The 15,667-nt window shown below is 37.5% G+C and overlaps 1 long non-coding RNA gene across 2 annotated transcripts in view; it reads right to left on the minus strand.

Annotated features, from left to right (window-relative positions):
* LOC116876600 overlaps nt 1-11,687 on the minus strand; it is a 134,919-nt gene extending 123,232 nt beyond the window's left edge. For both annotated transcript variants that reach the window (XR_004384428.1, XR_004384427.1), the window contains exons 1-2: nt 11,541-11,687; nt 1,320-1,431 (exon numbers count right to left, since the gene is read on the minus strand). This is a non-coding gene — a long non-coding RNA (uncharacterized LOC116876600). The remainder of the gene's footprint in view (nt 1-1,319; nt 1,432-11,540) is intronic.
* Between the last annotated feature and the right edge of the window lie 3,980 nt (nt 11,688-15,667).

A 15,667-nucleotide genomic window follows, 5' to 3' on the forward strand; every position in this document is an offset into this window, starting at 1 on the left:
AATAGAAATACGAACCAAAAGAAACAAGTTCATATTTGGGTCTCTATAGCAAGCAACCCACAAGTTGATACTATGTGCCCTCCCTCCAAGAAAAGGATAATTACAGTTACCCAAAGAGCCTAATTACAAGCTAGGGGAGGAGGGATTAAGAAAAAGGCAATGACTAAGTGTTATGGAAAAGTTCTTTCAAAGCCCTTTGAGCAAGAGAGCATCTTAACTTGAGTCAATCTGTGTTTCAGAATAAAGAGGACATCAGACTACTAAACCATACTATCATAGCTAGCTTTGCAAATAACGAAGAGCTAGGGCACATGACCAGAAACAGATTAAACTGTTCATTATGAATTATTGCTTTATATTACATAAAATCAGGTGCTAGATAGCTATTATATAATATTATTGTATAAATGATCACTAACATGGATTGCCAGCCACTACACACAACCAGGAAGAACAAAGAATAAATTCGCAAAGCAGAGTTAGTTCACATTTCTATTGTGAACAAAAGAACAATATAGAATAATATAGAACAATAGAACAATTGGGATCAAAATCAACTGCTGGTTGAAGTACATGCTTTGATGTTTACCAAAATTCCAATGTAAACATGTGTATCAAATGACTTCAACCCATCACATCCATTACCTTGAAAAAAAAATTATCCTTGCAGCCCAATAAAGCTGCAATTGCTCAAAAAACATTTAGAATCGTCTTTATTCATTAATTATTTTTAACCCCCAAGAGTTTTGAGTTATTATTTTGTAATCAAAATCGGGAGAGTAGGTTGTCAGTTCTGAAGGTAAGACAGAAAGAGTTCACAGAATGTTTAGAAGTGATGACATGATGGCAGAGTAAGAAGATATATTCTCTTACCCCATATGCTCATAATATATAAATCCATGAAATGAGACAAATTTAGAACTATAGACAATCTTAAAGATTATGTTATCTAGCCTACAGCTTCCTATTAAACAGATGAAGAAACTGAGGCCCCAGTAGGCTTGCCTGAGGTTCCACGTTTGGATCATGGAGAGGCATGACTAGAACTTAACTCACATTCTTCCTTATGACTGGTCTTTCCACATGACTGAGAACCATTGAGGAAACTGTATGACCTTCTAGAAAGTCACTGAGCACCTCAGGTATCATCTACCAACATGCTGAGTTGTTACCATTTCTGAAAGACAAGTCATTCAGTCCTGGTTGTCATGGCAATAATTCTTCATACTCACAGCCTAGTGATTGTATATGTAAAATGTAGCCAACCCAGACAGGAAGAAGCCTTATTAAAACAACATTCTAAAATTGACACAGCTTACCTGGTTTGCCTATTCTGAGTTCCAGAATCTTGACTGCAATTGTCATATAAGTTCAATTCAGTCCAGATATCTATATTTAACAGTATTGGGAGGTATTCTTTATCTTGGGACCCTAGGGAGAAGAAAAGCAAAAAGTTATTGAGAGTAACTGAATCCAACATTAGGAAATTGAAATTTAAAAGGTTATTGTATATATGTTAGCATAATGACATAAAAACTATAAATAAACAATGAGATCCTGATATTAAATTCCCTCACTAAGAATTAGTGAAGCCCCTAGCCTCTTACCTCTCTTTACTTCTTTTATTGTCCATTTATTTTTTCCAACCCCATGCTATTCTTTTCTCATACAAGTATGTGTTGTGACCAATTTCTTATATGAGAATGCTAATACAGGCTCTATGTCTACAGTCATTCAGAATTCAGACTAAAAATAACAGAGATATCCCCCACTGTTTTCTAAGGAGATATTTTGCCCTCTGCAATGAAATCTAAAAAAAAAGTCTATAACCAGCTACTAGAAATGTGCTTTCTTCATCCATGCCCCTTTTCCCCTCTACTAATCTGAAATTGTTTTCTGTAGCTGTCTCAGAGACCAGAAAGAAGCCTAAACACCTGAAAAGTGTCCTTTTTGATCCATATTGCTGCTTCTAAACCATTTATTTCTCCAAAAGCTTTCAAAACCCACAATTCCTTTGAAGCTATGCCATCTTGCTATGCCACCCACATTCTTGTTTCTCTCCTTTATGGTTCTACTTATGAAGGACCTCTCAGTTATTGATGATATTTTTACTTGACTACCTACATTCTTTCCACCCTACACCATTCATCATTCCTTGGAATTTCAGCAGCCATATGAATGACTCACCAAAAATTCCAGTTTACTTACTAGGTCTTTGATTTCACTTTCAAACACTTCTCTGCCATCTTAGCCATCCACTCCTACTGTTATAACCAAGACCTTGCATTTGTCTGTAAATTCATCACCACCAAAATCCCCATTGGAAACCTTCTCTTCCAGCTCACTCCCCTAGAGCATCCACTTCATTAATTCTTCTACATCACCATGATCTCCATCCATAGTTTCATTATTTTTTTTCACCACTTTTCTGTCTTTACTTTCCTTCTCATTCAGGCTAGATCCTGGGGTCCATGACTAAATTCATGCTCTTGGAGACTCCCTCAACGTCCTCATCATAGCTTCATTGTATTTAACTGAAACAACAACTCTTTCTTGTTGTCCTCCTTTTGTCTGCCTGCCATACTGTGGCTACTTGCTGCTAGCAAATAGCACACATTGGCTTGTTGATTTCATCTCAACTTCATGATAACAAATATAAAATGATTGGTCATCAGTTCCTAGCAACTTTCCCAAGTAACTTCATTTCCCCACTTTCTTAAAATGACCTAACTTTCTCAGCAAACCCCTTCTCTAACCTTCTCAGGTAAGGGTCTTTCCTCAAAGTCATTGGAAAAAAATAGAAAGTACTCAATCGGAATTCCATCATGGTGCCATCATCATCTCTACACATGTTTTCTCTGTTTTCAGTTTTAAAAGTGTCTTTATTCCTATCAAAACAATTGTTTCCACATGTGCTTTTATTCCAACTCTCTCACCTTCTCAAGGATTTTTGCCGTCAGTTCAGCACTGCTATCCATCCACCGCTTCTGCTAGATCATTCCCATCAGTACGTATTTTTTCTATCTCCCATCTTAAAAAAACAAAACTCCCTTAACCACATACCTCCTTGAATCCAGCAAACACTTTCATTCTCTCCTTCCTTCACAGCAAAACTCCTTAAATGAGTCATCTGTATCTGCTTCTTTATTTTTAATTCACTCTTCAAACTTTCCAATCTATTAAGTCACCAAAAACTTTTATTGCCAAGTCCTTGCTCACTTTTTTTGTTGCTATAATTATTTCTTCAGCAGCATCCTTTGATGGTCACATTTAGTCCCACACTTTTAAATACCATCTAGGGTAACAGTTTCCAACTGTATACCTCGATCTAAATCCAGACCTCACCACTGCCTAATTGAAAACTCCTAGGGGCGCCTGGGTGGCTCAGTGGGTTAAACCTCTTCAATTAGCTGAGGTCATGATCCCAGGGTCCTCGGATCGAGCCCCAAATCAGGATCTCTGCTCAACAGGGAGTCTGCTTCCCACCACTCCCCACCCCCTGCCTGCCTCTCTGCCTACTTGTGATCTCTGTCTGTCAAACAAACAAACAAACAAACAAATAAATAAATAAATAAATGGAAAAGAAAAGAAAACTCCTAGAACATGTAATAGGCACCTCATAAGAGCAAAACATAGCCCCTCCCCTACCCCCTTTCCCATTTCAGGAGACAGAATCACAGTCCTCTGAGTCATTCAAGCCAGAATCAATGAATTTTTTCTTTCTCCATCCCCTATTATCTGTCAGCAAGTCTTGTTGGTTCCAGCTCCAATATACATCTCAAGTCAGTTCACTGCTCTCCATTTGTACAACCACCACATTCCAGAGCACCAGGATCTCTCCCCGATACTACTTCCAGAGTCACTGCATTGCTCTTCTTTTCATCACACTTCCAACAACACCAGCTACCCATTTTCCATAAAATAGCCATATGTTTTAAAACATAATTTAGATTATATTACCCCTTGCTTAAAACTCTTCAGTGGCATTCCATTTCTCTCAGAATAAAGCCAAATTCTTAACCGTGGGTTTGTCCTCCTCTTCAACCTCCCTCCATACAATTTTCTCCTTTACTCCATGATAGCCCAAGTATATGGTTTTCCTATTGCTTGAACGCACCAAACCTTCTCTTACTGCTATGCCTTTGTATTTGTTGGTCTTTCTATTTTAAATGCTTCCTATGACTCTGACCCCCATTATTTCACTTGACTGGTGTACTCTTATCTTTAAATTTGGCCCAAATATCACCTCCTCGGAGAAATTTTCACTGACCTCCATTTAGAATGTCTTCCCACAGCTATCATCTCTCATCACTGTTTTTTTTTTAATCCTTATTACAATCCATAATTACTTTGTTTATGTGTTTACTTACTTTTTCATTGTCTTGTTTTTCTCATTTAAGGTCACTGAGGTCAGAGACTCTGTCTTAATTACTGATGAATCTTTTACACCTAATACATTGGCAAATTTTAGGAACTCACGAAAGATCTGCTGAATAAATGAAGGAATTTGCCCCTGATCTGCTTCATTTTGGAAAATATACATTGAGACTATCTGAGGGATTATTGAGGATGTTTCCTAGAATTTCCATATTATTGGGTTGTTTTTTTTTTTAAGAATATTTACTTATTTACTTGAGAGAGAGAGAGAGAGCAAGAGAGCATGAACGGAAGGAGGGGCAGAGAGAGAGGGAGAAGCAGACTCCCTGCTGAGCACAGAGCCCAATGTGGGGCTCAATTCCAGGACCTTGGGATCATGACCTGAGCTGAAGGCAGATGCTTAACTGACTGAGCCACCCGGGTGCCCCTGGTTTTTTAATCAGACATTATCTCTGATTTTAAAGTTTGGGGTTTAAAGATAGTTATTGTGTTGCTAATGATATTTTTATTCAGCTTGTAATCTGCTTGGAATGTTTGGATGTTTTTAACTACCTACATTTAGATAAGTATCTAATAGCCCAGGTTGTAGTACACAAACATAATAAGATTAATAACTAACATTTGCTGAGAGCTTTCTAAGTTCCAGGTACTGCTCTAATCTCATTATGTATATTAAACCAAAGACACAATTATAATACCTATTTTACGGATGAGGAAGTCCTATATACCTGCTGATTTGAAGGAGTCTCAAGTAGGGGAATACTTTCTAATTCTCTTCATTAGAACTCAATAGTAATAATTATCAAGAATGACTAAAAAAACAGTACCAGTTATCTTTCTTCAAATCACACAAGTTGAAAGGTTTTTCAGAATCTCGATTTAAAAAGACTTCTGTGAAAAAATAAAATAAAATAAAATAAAAAGACTCCTCTGCTTGACATAATGAAACTCATGATATATTTAAACCAACAAAACCAAACATTTAAATCAAATACTTAAATGTTTATTTATGTGCATTTTTATGTCTTTCTGTAATAATAACAACAACAACAAAAAAGAGCATTCTTTGATCAGTGGCTCTCCTTCGATTTCCTCTGGGTCCAATATTGTGCTTGACCATTTCACAGACTACTGGGTTGGACAGCAGCTGATGTGGTATTGATTACGTTATTGCACCACACATTTAAATACTTGCTCTTATAAATGTTCTCCCAGTTTGCTCTGTGTCTCTGACTGGAGGGAGCCATAGCTGCCAGCAGAGCTGGAGTTAGACTATCTCTTCATCACCTCTTCTGTGAATACTGGGAAAATAGAACTCCACTACCAACAAACGGTGAAGATGTGGGTCATGATGAGAACAGAATCAAACTGAAGACTCCTTATAAATAATTACATTATTCTGTTCTGTTTTATGTAGCATATACATATATGTTTTCATAATATTAATGTTTTTATATTTTGAAAGAAAAGATTTTTATATTTTGAGTCTTTATTAACAGATCTCAATGGTCATAATTATTACGACTCTAATAAATAACTTTGAGGGACTAACAAATTAAATGTACACAACAATATAAAATTAATAGGTGTTTGTGAGGTAAAATTTAAAAATGCATTTTGAATCACTTTTTTTTTTTCTTTGGCAGAAAGAGCACAGTGTGAAAGCATCTGAATTCTGCATAGCAGTGCTGGATGTTGGCAAAAGGATAATGTATCAATAACCCCACACAACACTGTGGGTCATGCCCTTTCTCACATCCCAACTCCTGGTCCCCATGTTCCTGAGGCATCACTGTATGGGTACGTCATATGTACCATTACACATCTTCTTATCCACCTCCCCCCGACATATACACACTCACAAATCACTTCAGCCACAACTACTACAACCAGTTCTCTTCAGGTTTCTACCAACTTCCTCAAATGTAACCTGACAGCTCCCCACCCCAGCCTGTACTTCTTGCCCCTTTGTCCTGCCCCCAAGCTTTTCTACATTTGATCAAGTCTCAGGCATGCACCACCTTGGGGAGACCACAGTTAATGCCTATGCGGTTACCACTGGCCACCAAGGAACAAAAGATGATGGATAAAGACTTGCATCTCTCAGTTCCACCAGGGCAGTTTTGGAAGGTATTTCATAGGTTCCCCAGAAAAGCCCAGCAAGATTAACCCTAGTCAATCCACACCAATAGCCAACTTGATAACTTATCTTTATTTTGGCTTTACTTCCTGATGGTCATCCCTCTGGCTCCTGCAGTTAAAGAAACTACTTACATGCAAGACTTGTCTTAGTCTCTACATTCAAGGGAAGCCAGGCTAAGACATTCTTTTCCTTTTAAATTATTTTTATGTTGGAGGAAAAGGTTAAGTAATTTTTAATGTAATTTCATTCTCATAATTAATTTTTTTAAGACTTTACTTATTTATTTGACGGAGAGAGAGAGATCACAAGTAGGCAGAGAGGCAGGCAGAGGGAGAGGAGGGAAGCAAGCTCCCTGCTGAGCAGAGAGCCCGATGCGGGGCTTGATCCCAGGACCCTGAGATCATGACCTGAGCCAAAGGCAGAGGCTTAACCCAGTGAGCCACCCAGGTGCCCCCATAATTAATTTTAAATATATTATGAAACAAAATGTACATTTTACATTTATTTTTATCTTAAAATACAAAACTTTAATTAAGTTTCACACCTTTAAGGAATGCCATCCCAGAAACCAAACAGTTACTATAGTAAATGCAGAGTAAGTCCCTCGGGGGTAACAATTTATGCTGGCACCTTTGGTGTCTATGAGCCAACTTTCACCTATTTCTCTGAATCTCATTGTCTGAGGGCTTTTCTCTGAATCTAATGAGAGCCCATTCTGCCTGAATGGATAGTAACATAGAAGTTCCTGGAATTAACCTCTGGAGCAGCCCTCCTCCAATGCCTAAGGGGAATGAAGAATTAAATACACAGCACTGTAGAGAAAGGGGGCATGGAGAGAGAAGAAGAGAGAATATAGATAAGTAGAAAGAGATAAAGATAGAGATGTTATGTCCGAGTTTTCGAGTCTGAGAGACCGCCAAGGAGCCAAGCACTGATGCAATCACACAAGGGTTTATTTGACAAGCTTAAGCTTGGGCCCAAGTATACCCGACACAGCAGAGTAGGGACTTGGACCCCGAACCAGATTACAGTAAGAGTTTTTAAAGGCAGAGTAGGGGTGGACTCGGCGGTGGGTGAGGACAAAGGGGATTATGGATGATGTAAGTCTCCAAGGACTTTTGGAAGCAAGGTCTCCAGGACCTTAAGGGGCTAGCTATTGTTGGGAGAAAGGTTATTTATTACCAATAATAAAAATCTTCTCATGAGACCCTTTAGATGTATATCAGTGGGCCATATACTTGGGAATGATTCTCGACACTATCTTGGAGGTTTAGAGATAAAGGAATTGTTAAAGTAGACTTATAGTATCCTGGTCGGACCTGTTGGGGTAGGGGGTTGGTCAGGCTAGGATTGTCCTTAGCAAAATCTCAAGGTGAGGGCAGTTAAGTCCCCAGGGGAGAGCCACTCTGTCTGTTTCAAGGGCTTGTCAGTAGGTAAGGAATTTTAATGATTTTCTTCTGCCTCTGTTACCCACATCAGCTAAACCTGAGGTGGGATGGCCTTAATTTTCTCCGCCTCCACGAAGATAGGTATAGAGATAGGAAAGTTGTGGATATTACTATGCCTGAATTTTACCCCCCTCCCCAATTCATATGTTGAATCCTTAAACACCAATGTGATATTTGGAGAGGGGCCTTTGGAAAGTAATTAGATTTAGATAATCTCATGTGGGTGGGGCCCTCATGATGGGATTAGTGACTTTATAAAAGACACCAGAAAGCTCGCTTACTATCTCTCCTACCCCCTACCCCCCTGTCCTCACACTCTGTCTCTCACTGTGTGCTCACACTGTCTTCACACAGGGAGAAGGTGGCCATCTGCAAGGCAGGAAGCACACCCTTACTGGGGAACTGATTTATTCTGCACTTTAATCTTGGACCTCTTAACTTTTGGAATTGCAAGAAATAAGTTCCCATTTTTTAAATCACCGAATCTATGGCATTTTGTTATGTCAGCCCAAGCTGACCAATACAGATATAAATATTCCTCATCCCTGAGGTGAGAGATCTCTGCGGTGTCTATCCTCCACCATTACCCAGACTTAAGTGTCAGCGACATTAATAGTTAACTGACTTGATAACGTACTTATCTTATATTGGCTGTCTTCCCTTCCCTGTCTTACTTCTCCACTTCCTTACTGGTGTTTCATACATTTCTCAAATAAGTTATTTCACATTAAGAAACTGTCTCAGAATCTGTTTCTGTGGGCACCCAAATGGAAACAGTTTTGTTGGTGTAAAAATCTGGTATAAAGCACTGCCCTAAGTAATACACGAGAATACTCGTTCAAAGCTAGGTCAGCACTTTGATTCACTAGTGTTAAGCCAGCTTAAATGAGATCTAAAAATGAGATGTCAGAGCTTAATTCACAAGAGGTTCTGTGAGAAGAAATTCAGTGTGCATGTCTGTTCTTAAAATAGTTGTACCTCAGTGCCTACAAGCCTTAGGGCTAAATTGGGGTGACTTTTCTTGGGTTGGTTTTTTTTTTTTTTTTTAGACTTCTTTTGTATTACTTAGTGCTAAGTGTCATTCACACTCCTAACAGACTGCTTACTTCAAAATATTTTTACCAGAGTACTGTGAACATCATTTTCTTCACTGCAGAGCAAACAAAAAATAGTTAAATTGATCTCAACCACTTTTTCAGTCTTTCCATCAGAGTCTCTTCAAATGTCAAACCATTGTCTGAGGTGTATAGTTTTAATAACCCAACTTCATAGTGTGTTGCTTAAGATCTCAACCCTCACCTTTCTCCACAGATACACCATATTTATGAATTGGATCAAGGGATTTGCCTGAGGCAATGAGATAGAGATGGAAATGCCTACACTAAGTGAAAAGAAATATAAAGTGACCTCTTGAAATTTGTCCCATTAAATTTGGTTTTGATCAGCTCCTCCTCATTGCCAATGTGTAGACAAGATTATTCTTTGGAAGTTTTTTGATCCTAGCTATATCCACAGATTTCCTCACATTCTACTCTACTCTAGGAATAAAGAACTCACATGAAGCAACCAGAACAAAAGAAAGATGTCAAAAGTGTAGATCTTCCAAATAATCTTATCCAAATGCAGTGTTTTAAAATGGCCTTAGAGAATGGTAAGTAGGAAGAAAATAAACTACCATTATTCATTGGAGAAAAAGAACTACCATATGGCTGCTCTAGGTGGATCTCTAAGAAAAATAATGACAAATATTTATGGAATACTTTCTATGTGCCAATTATTGTACTAGTTCCCAAGAGATCAATAATTTAAATTTTAAATTTATTTAACAATCCTTAAAAGCAAACAGTGTGAGGTACCAACTGGCCCAATCAGTTGAGCTTCCAACTCTTGATTTTGGCTCAGGTCATGATCTAGCAGTCCTGAGATCAAGCCCTGCACTGGGCTCCGTGCTCAGTGGAGTCTGCTTCAGATTCTCTCTCTCTCTTTCAAATAAATAAATACGTAACATCTTAAAAAGAAAAAAAAAGTAAACAGTGTATTATAAAATCAGAAAAAGTAAATCTTAGATTTCATTATAGTGTCATAAATGTAGCCAATAAGCTCTTCACTTGGGCGCCAAAGGAGCTCAGGAAGCAGATTCTCAAGGAGCCCGAAGATTTAGATATATGGGATATACTTCTTCCCTACCATGACTTAATGGACAAACCCACTCCCCTACCCCCAGTCCCTCCAAAACTGATAGCAGTCTAAAAGGGGGATTTTTTTTTTAATTCTCTATGAACATATTTGATCATTTGAATGTATATAATGGAGTTAAAATAGAACATTTGATGTAAGAAAACAGTATCAGGTAATATAACCCCATTGCCACAGTGGATAATCTTACATAAAGTATGAAATTTCATTCATCTATCCTAGCAACTAATATTTTTCCGCCACAGACTTTGCTACACAAATATTTAGGCAGTATTAGGCTCTACTGCTCTTTTACCCCTATTTCACTACAAACTGTTTAGCTTCCTTATTTCCTTCCAGTCCAGCTCTGGCTTTGCCTCACTGAACTCTCTGAAAGCACAAAATCTAAGCCATGACTTTTAACAGACTCCTCAGCTGACACTATGGGACCACCTTCACACCGCTAAATCACATCACTGACGATGCCAGACATGTCACCAGGCACCCGTGACAAAGTAACGCAGGAAAATTTTCTGTCAGTATCTAGAGAGACAGTCCATTAAGACGTGTTTCCCCACAATGTAAGGGCTGTGCTATGATGGAGACAGGTGAAAGATGCTACAGGAGGGACATAGCCCAGCAGAAGAAGGGACAGATGATGATCAAAGATTTCCTAGAGGAGGTGAGATATGAGCAGTCTTTAAAAAGAAGCTGAAGTTAGCTGTGCATAAAAAGGGTGAAGGAATTACCCCTTCAATAGGCTGTATTCTGTCTCACCTTTAAAGGCTTCTCAAGAACCTTGAAGGAAAGATGACAGTGGAAAGCAATGAAAGTCATGAAAGCAAGGGCTCATAGGCAATCCCATTCACCAAAGAGCTCACGGAAACATCATAAAGGGCAGAGGTGTAAGAGAAGTCCTGGACCAGCTGAGATCGATATTCCCAGTTCAAGTAAATCTCCCTGCTTGGTTCCATCTGGGTTTACCACCTACAGAAAAAACAAGGGTCCTGAGAGGTTTATGAACTCTCTGGAAATTGTGAAGTTGCAGCTATCAACATAATTTATTAATTCCATGGAGGCCAGCAAGAGAGGCTTTATCAACAAATTCAGATTTACACCTTACTAAAAACAGAGAAGTAGAGTTTTACATCTCCAGTAGCCCCCCTTTCTGAGGGGGACTTTCTGTGACCCCCAGTGGATACCCAAAACCATGGGTAATACTGAATGTATCCTATGTTTTTTTCCTATATATGCATACCTATGATAAAGTTTAATTTATAAATAAGGCACAGTAAGAGATAAACAACCATAAATAATAATAAAATAGAACAATTAAAATATACTGTAATAGAAGTTATATGAATGTGGTCTCTCTCAAAATATTTTACTGTACTCACCTTCTTGTGATGATTTGAGATGACAAAATGTCTATGTGATGAGATGAAGTGAGGAAATCATGTAGGCATTGTGAGGTAGCACTTGGTTCCTATTGGTCTTCTGATGATATTTTCATCAGAAAGCAGATGATCTGCTTCAGGACTATGGCTGACCTGGGTAACTTGATCTGCAGAAAGTAAAACTGTGGATGTAAGCAGGGGTGGGGGGGAATATTTATCTGTTTAATCCACAGTTAAGAGAGGAACTTGATTCACATATATACACGTTTGAAAGGATGTTGAATGCTTATAGTGCTTTTAAAGGTAAACAACACTCTATATATGGCTTGTGTTTTATGCATTTTTGCAAGTTAGTTATAAAACCAGTCTCCTTTTGTCATTGTCAAGCCCCAAGCATACATAAAGATGACAGACTCTTGCCTCCTGAGTAAAAATAAGACATATAAGAACCAACCAAATCTTGGAAATGGTAGCATGCTTTCATCTCATCATGATCAATAATTCTATTTTAGTCAACACATGTAATATCTTACTGAAAACTATTTATATCCTTAATTTCTTTGGCAATTGGAGAATGGAAAAGTTTCTTATATGAAAACAAGTCATATTTTTCTCCCTACAGTGTGAATTTACTAATGTGTGAGTTCCAGCCCTTATCTACTTTACACTTAGTCATGACATATATAGCACTTAAATTGAAAAAAATCAAAATGATCTAGTCCATTGTAGGAAAAAGTTCATCTTCAATAGCCTTTAACAATGTTAATGAGTATGCAGGAGTCTCCATTCTGTGAAAGAGAGAATCCGTAGAAGAAAAATACCACCTATGCTGAATGGTTTGGTGGAAAGCAGCCATAGATGGGCAAACTTACATTTTTAAGATGCTGCCAAAAGAAAATTGGAACTCAATAGCCTTCACGTGAAGCACTTGAAAACTATCAATGGCAATAAAGTTGATGAGATGTTAATGGCAAAAGATAAATAGCTATTTATATATAACACAAATAAAGTGAATACATTGGCATCTAGGAAATAGTGTGTATCAGCCTTGTAGAACCATCAAGACAGTTCCATGTCCACAGTCTGATTCAATTGGCATAAAAGTCAGAAATTTCCCTAAATTGTCCGTACTTTTTTCATCAGCTCTCATCAATTTACTTTAGAAATTTGCTAGCTGTTTTCAGGCAAATTAGTGTTTAGTTTCATGCTTCATAATTTGTTTTGTTTTTTTGGAATGTTAGAAAGGACAGTGCTGTAAGTGAAGCCTTGGACAGCTTCACACACAAGTAAAAGATCCATTCAAAATACGAAATAGACCAATGAATTTAAAGTTTTTTTTAAATTTTATTTATTTGACACAGAGAGAGAGAGATCACAAGTAGGCAGAGAGACAGGCAGAGAGAGAGAGAGGAGGAAGCAGGCTCCCCACCGAGCAGAGAGCCCAATGTGGGGCTTGATCCCGGGACCCTGGGATCATGACCTGAGCTGAAGGCAGAGGCTTTAACCCACTGAGCCACCCAGGCGCCCCAGACCAATGAATTTAATGAAAAGGAGCACAAGAAGTTCACTCATATGGTTTCAGACTCCACATAGCAAATAAACTTTTACAAAACTGTTAAATGTTTGTATACCATTAAAGGAAGAACTCCACAATTATCTGAAAATGCTGTTCCAACACTCCTCTCTTTCCCAACTACATGTCTGTGTGAAGCTGGACTGTCTTCTTACACTTCAACCAAAACATCATACAGTATAAGATTGAATGCAGAGCAGATAATGAGAATCCAGGTATCTTCAATCAAACCAGGCACTAAGAAGAGTTGTAAAAATGGGAAGCAATGCCACTTGTATCGCTACAGTTTTTGTTTAGGAATAGTTCTCATAACAGTACTTACACGTTAATGCACAGTGCATTCATTATTTTTAAATGAATTAACGAATATTCCTAACTCTTCTTTTTAAGTTTTATTATGATAAATATCCACAGACATAACATAAACAAAAGCTCTTTGGGATTGTTAATACTTTTAAAGAGTAAATGGGGTCCTGAGACCCTGGTGTGTTGGTGAAGAGAAAAACGTTTAGAATTCAACACAGGTTTGAGTCTTACCTCTGATAATTACTTGTATGACCATGGTTAAGAATTGAACCTCTCTAAACATCAATTTCCTCATATAGAAAGTGGAGATAATATCAGCTACTTCAGTAGATTGTTGAAAGTTTTAAATAAATAAATAAAATTTCACTTATATTTATATCTATCTGTATATAGATAGATAATAGGTAGATAGATGATTAATAGATAATAGGTAGATAGATGACTAATAGATAGATAGATAGATAGATAGATAGATACATAGTCAGTCCCTGGCATGTAACAAGTGCTCAGTAAATGAAAGCCCTTATTAATACATCCCTAAAGCACAAGGTGAGTACGTGATAGACATGTGAATAGCATAGTATTGTAAAATCTAAAAGAAAAAGAAGTTAGAAGATGAGATTTATTAATAGTGTCTAAATCTGGAGGGATGAAGAATTTATACGATCCCTTGCTGAATTTTGAAGAGGTCAGTTTGAGAGGCAAGGTAGATTCAAATGCTAGATTGCAAGGAGCTAAGATGAGTGGTAGTGAGGAAGTAAGGATGGGAATATAACTCCCCTTTCAGAGCTGCCCAAGCAGCTCTGAGTCCTGTGGCACACATTTAACAATATCCTTGACAATGAAACCAAAGTTGAATGATGATGTGAGGGTCCCTGAAGCCCAAAGTTCCCTTGCAGCAGTAGATCAGTTAGCAACCCAAGTTGGTTTACAGGGTGTTCCTTTCTTAATATAATTATTATATTCTGCCTTATCTTACCATTATATGTGGGCCAATATTTTATCTCCACCATCTCTTCTTTGAGAGAATTTATGACACCAGTAGCATCTATTTAAAATGTCTTCTCCAGAATATATATAAGGTAAAAAGGAAAATTGAATTGAATAAGTAATTTCTACAGCTTAAACATATTCAGTTACCTAGGTAAGTTGAACGGTATATAGTTGCCAGGTATATAGAAAATTTCATCTACGATGCCTCTGATGCTAGAAAATTTTATCTATGATGCCTTTAACTTGATCTCTTGGTCTCCATGAGAAGTTCTCCTTGTAGACCCATAATCCCTTAATAGCAAGGACAAAGCTTTTATTTTTCTGGACATATCTATGCAACAAATTTACTTTCTGTTATTAAAACCCTACTACTCTTAGCCTTTCTGGCCTACTAATGGCCTTAGTAACATTCTGCATTTATAATTTTTGATTAGGTTTGAACCCAGATGGCCTATATATGACATACAATTAAACTTTATTAATTTGGATAATATTAATTCAGATTTTGCCCTTACTCGGGTATACAATTAAGCTTGCCCTTTTGCTCTTTAGGAGAAAAGATTTTATAAATAACTCAAATTCTGATCTATATCACAAGAGTATATTTCACAAATTAGTTAAAAGAATAGACAACTTTCAAGCTGTCTCTCTTCTCCTTTAAAATAAGCAAAATGGAAATAAAATAAAATAAGCCAAGTGGTTGTGTTTCAAACAGCGAGCTCATTAGAACCATCTGGGGAGATCTTAAAATACAAAAACACCCTTAGCTTTCTGCCCCAAACCTACTGAATTAGGATAAGTTTAAATCTATAGTGTAAAATGTGCACTAGAAATCATAGATTAACCAAGATTAGGAACCACTGTACTGAATTATTTTTAAAGATTTTTTATTTTTCAATTTAACCTAAGCTATGTTATAGCAACATATTTCTCCAAAATCTTGCTGATTTACAAGAAAAATGTCTATTGCTTATTCATTGGATATATTCATTGTAGTTTAGCTGAAGCTATGCTCAATGTCATCTTCATATCTGCACTCAGTGCTGATAGAGCAGCTTCAACTGGAACTCTGACTGCCTTATGGCAGAGGGAAAAGAAATATGGAAAACCATCAGCTAGATCATCCCGCCTTTGTTAGGAAGTGATATGTGTCTGTTCCACACACATTTCATTAGCCGAAGCATGCCGTACACCCACTCCTCAGTTCAACAGAGTAGGGTTGTATACACTTCCCATAGGGAGACGTAATGAATGA

The sequence above is a fragment of the Lontra canadensis genome, unplaced genomic scaffold (genome assembly GCF_010015895.1).
Source record: "Lontra canadensis isolate GAN:19392208 unplaced genomic scaffold, GSC_riverotter_1.0 scaffold46, whole genome shotgun sequence".
NCBI lineage: Eukaryota > Metazoa > Chordata > Mammalia > Carnivora > Mustelidae > Lontra > Lontra canadensis.